At 26.5% G+C, this 5,221-nt stretch overlaps 1 protein-coding gene across 1 annotated transcript in view; it reads left to right on the plus strand.

The window, feature by feature from the left end:
* The window catches only part of LOC108689651, a 13,227-nt gene that overhangs the window by 543 nt on the left and 7,463 nt on the right, over positions 1-5,221 (plus strand). The window lies entirely within an intron of this gene.

The following is a 5,221-nucleotide window of genomic DNA, read 5'->3' on the forward strand; positions in this document are numbered from 1 at the left end:
TCAATCGCAAATCACTATCGATATGATTATCACTTCTTTAAGCTTCATAGAATTTTCCTGCCGCAAGAAATTTTCTTTGTTTCTAACACGCGATAAATGCTCCCTCATGCATCACGGCAGAGATGAATGACAATTTGAATCCCGATCGAATGAAAATTATATACACATATATATGTACATAAATATATATATAATTTATACATAACATTTATATATTATATTGCATATTATACATATATACATATATATATAAATATTATATATATAAATTATTATATACATATTCTATTATTCTAATGATGTATTACAATGATCTACAATGTAATTTGTATTTGTTACTGCAGAGCCATGCAAAAACGATAGCGAAATATGATAATATGATTTCCATTTGACGTAAATCATTTATGATATATATCCGCCGGATGTGACATCCGCGTTATTTATCGAGCTTCAACAAGAGAGGGAGATAAATTGTTCTATACAGTATCTTCGTTTTACTTGTTATTGAAAAAAAATGTAACAAGCAGATGTTTAATGTTACGAATAAATTATTGTTCGTGCATAAAGTAGCACGTATATATCATCATATACGATTTGTCTTGAGACAGAATATTGCGAGAAAACCGTATTAGCCTTCTACATTCTATCATTATATTTCAACACGTTTTATAATTAGAAGATCTAGCTTTATCGTATTTCCTCTTCTTCATCGTACTTCCTCTTCCTCCTGTTTTTTGCATATATCATGTTTTTTATTCATTGTTATACCGCATATTTAGTGCTAAACATGACTTTTCGATTCTATGCGCGTGTCTGATTATATTACATGAGAATTAAATTATTATTAAATTCTACGTTAGCTTCAGGCTGAGTTTCGATCCATATTAATATATTTAGATTAGGACTAATTTATTTCTTTCATTTATTCTTCGTGTACACATTAATTTATTCTAAAATAAATTTACAATATTAATAATAAGACAGGAAAATAGTATAATATAATAAAACAGCGTTAGTGTCGATTGTTAAAATTTACCTTTTAGAAAAGCTGCTGGCCAAATGTAATGTAATATTATGTCGGAGTTCGATCTTGAATCTTTAATCTTGAAAACAATTTTTGTTCTCCGTTTCGCTGTTCTCTTCTTTATTCTTTTTTCTTATATATGGTAGACTTGCAATTTACAATAGTCAACGCTCTGCGGTTTGATATTGAAATAGAGCATATGTAAAGAAACGGATAAAAAAAAAAAGAATTTAAGTGATCATATTAATATTGTATTTAAATTCTTAAATTTATTTAAATCGTTTCTTAAATTTTCATTCTTTTATAACACATTATAAAAGACTTTTATAATACATTATAAATGACATAAAAAATAATTAATCAGTAGTTAAATTTTTTTGGCAGTAATTTAACTAGATAATTGCTGAAACGTTTAAATTTTGGGTCAGACCTCGTCCAATTTGGTTGCGGCAAAAATTCCGTGCACTTTGGAATGCACTTTCTTTCATATGACTCGGAATTTAAATTATATACCGAGGCCACGGTTTCTATGTTTAGTATATTTCCACATGATGAATTTAATCTTCATAATAAAAATTCCGAGTTTCGATAATTATAGGTTTTATTAATTGTAGGTTTTATTATTAATGAGAGATATTTTTTAATAATAAAGTTAATGCTAACGAGAGAAAGTAGCTAGTGATAGCTGAAATTAAATTGGCATTGCTTGGCAAATTTAGAAGCTTTATTAAGGGTCTATGCTAATAAGCACATCATTTCTAAAAACCGTTTAAACAAAGCGTTATAATCGTTAAGTTAGGTTAAGCGATTATATAGTGGCGCATGTGAAACACTTCGTTTTCCAAACTTCTGCGCATTTTACAAAAAACATTGATATTTACACGCTATATTATAGTATAAATGTTTCTGATATAATATTGCATTAATATTAAACCTATATTATTTTAATTTTAAAATAATTTTAATATTAATATTTTAAAAGAGATTTCTAATTAAATTTGTATTTATTTTTCTTGAATAGCGTGAGAAGTAATGTTTCTGGACTAAAATTTTAAAATCGAAAGATTGAAAGTTTTTTATAATTCAAATAACAAAATTGATTGTCAATCTTAGTATTTGAAATACAAAATACATATTTTTACATGTTCCGTTGAAATGCAAAATATAATTATCTTACAAATACTATTTTTCAAATAAAAATATAGATACATGCCTGGATGTCATAAAGTGACTCCTTATTTTCTAAAGTTTTTGTTTGCAGATTCCTTAATTTACAATTTGAAATCTGAACTCGACTACGAGACATTTATGTGTGCTCGATTATATGTAATAACGTACAAATATTTTTTATATTTTTTATATTAAAAATATTTTTTATATTTTTTATATTAAAAATATTTTTTAGTCAATTGATATCTACAATTTCTGCAAATCATCATCAAAGTGGTTTCAATATATTTACTTAAATTCACGTGTAAATTAGTATAAACTACATTCTCCGTTTAACAGCTGTCGATTAGCAACTTCCAAAGAAATTATAGCAAATGGAACTATATTTACGAACTGCAGATAAATGTTTATTTACGTCTTTATACATGACTATAATCAGTTTTGATTGAAGCTAGATATAGTTTGCCATTGCTATGATATAACTTGAATATAAATTCCCTTTTTTTCTATTGAATAAATAACTGCTTTATTTTATACATGCTTTATTAAACAGACAATTCAATTGTTATTTGTCTGTATAATTGATAGAATTAAGCAACTGCATATAAAAAAAAAACTAAAATATAGAAATGAATCGATATTTTCTTTGAAATAGAGTGGAGTGTAACTCTGGTATAATAATTAAGAATCAATATTTAATCTACACAAAAAATTAGTGAATCGAGATTAGTACATTTTGTGTCGTGACTTTGTTAAATTAAATTATGAATTAATCGGAGACCTCCCCAGAAATAATTAATTGATTCCAATTCGGCAATCAATCGATCCTGATAATCTCCCTAAATTATATAAAGGATTATGATATTGTACAAGAGCCATATCTAATTAACGAATTAGTTTTCATATTGTGAAGATTAACCAAATGAATAGTAATACATATAGTTATAAATGAATTCAGTAAAGTCTCAAAATTGAGCACGATAATATGTATCAGCGTTAGAGCGAAAAAATTTAGAGTACAAACAAAATATACAATCGAAATTCGCAGCGCTATCAAATCCACGAAATTAATACGGAAATTCCGCATTATTGTATAATAATTTTACTACAAAATATTATCAACAAGTTAAAGGCTTTGTTCTGCGTTTGTTTGTTGGATGGCTATCAAATTCATTAGCATCGCCACGCTGCGGTAACTGGTTTTGCCGTTGGAAAATCCAGGCAGCAAGGCCGTTTTGTGCATACGTCTCGTTTATGAGCAATGTACGTGGTTGTTACTGAACCGTGCAAACATTTTTGCAGCACTCGTCGACGAAATGACAGGCTTTGCATAGAGCAATTTAATAAAAAGAAATCTGTTCCCAGACTGTCTGATAAAAGCCGTATGAGTCACAACAACGTCACTCAAAATCATTGATCGTAATTGTACAATAGATGTTAAATAAATCTCTTTTTGGAATTTAAATTGATATTTAATAATGCTAACTAAAAGTTGACAAAACACACATGAATGTAAATGATCTATTTTTGATATATAATTTTATGGATATTATAAAATCTATTATAAATTTAATTGGTAACTTCAGAATTATTGTGGTTATTATTATTACTGTGTAGTTTATAAATTTATAAATCAATCAGATAAATTAACTGCATATTATTTGTTTAATGTAAACTCGAAATGTTACACCTTTAGGTTGAATGTATTTTTTTTATTAAGTATTTTAGATTTATTACAATTGTTTATTTATTATAACACATTAATGGACACTCGAGTATCTAAACGAGTATCTAAATTATTTATCGCAAAGTGTTAATGGCACTCAATATTCTCAATATTCTTTTTTAACATCTCTTTTTATCTTCGTTATAATTATCATTATATACATCCACCTTAGTAAAAAATTCAACAACATATAGCATTGCTTATATAAATTATATACAAGTATCATGTTAATTAATTGCTAAACAGAATGAAAAGTTGAGAAATCAATTATTTAATCTAAAAATATTTAAAAATATTTAAAAATATCCACAAACATTCGAACGTAGTTTACATTACATTCTATTATCTCTCTTCGTTAGATAAACGAAACTTAATTTAAATACTAGGCTTAATGTACATACTAAATATAGGTGTCAATATGTTGTGTTTTTTCGCAATGAACAATCAGTTTTATTTATTTTTCACGTCCGGTTGATTAAATATGTCTAACAGTGGTATAAAGACTTGGTTGATAATGCACATAAATTACGACAAAATTTACATAATGCTTATGTTTGGGTTACTTTATCTGAAATTCGCGAAGGCGTATTAATTTCGTAGATATAAAAGGCTGAGTTTGTTTACTGAACGTTTAAACCGATAATCCTCTTGAATTTTATATATTTTATGATCGCGTAAAGCTAACAAAAAAAAGATATGCCGAGAAGTATCTCATCAGAGAGATTTTTTTAGAAATTAAAATCACGAGATATTCGAATGTTTAATTATTTGATTTAATTAATAATCTGCGAGTTGTTACAGCTTAGAAACATTGAGTTTCTTGATTCAGTTATCGTGTAAACATCCTGTTATTGAACGTTACTGATATGATCAAGGTGTGGCGCTCCTCTGTAGTTTTCTATTTTATTTTCTATTTTATTTTCTGAATTGAAAATCTTTTGATACATTGGGTACATGTCTCAGTTCAAGATACGACACGTATATAGATAAATAAATATAAAACAAAAAAAACTTCTCAATTTCTCAACGTGAAATTCTTAGAAAGGAATGTAAAATATATAAATTATAAAATTAAAAAAATAGTACTACAATATAAAAATATATGAAACAATAGCAAATACATGTTAAAAATATTTTTATAAAAAATTATATTTGTAGGCTTTTATATTGTCTTCAAAATATTGTTACAGACGAATTTGCAATTAAAAAAATCTCATGATCAGTGATACTTTGATTTTTTAAAAATAATTCTAGCAACAATCTCAAAGCAAAAGTTCTCAAAACTTGTTACACCGGTTACA

Source organism: Atta colombica, unplaced genomic scaffold (assembly GCF_001594045.1).
Source record: "Atta colombica isolate Treedump-2 unplaced genomic scaffold, Acol1.0 scaffold274, whole genome shotgun sequence".
Classification (NCBI taxonomy): domain Eukaryota; kingdom Metazoa; phylum Arthropoda; class Insecta; order Hymenoptera; family Formicidae; genus Atta; species Atta colombica.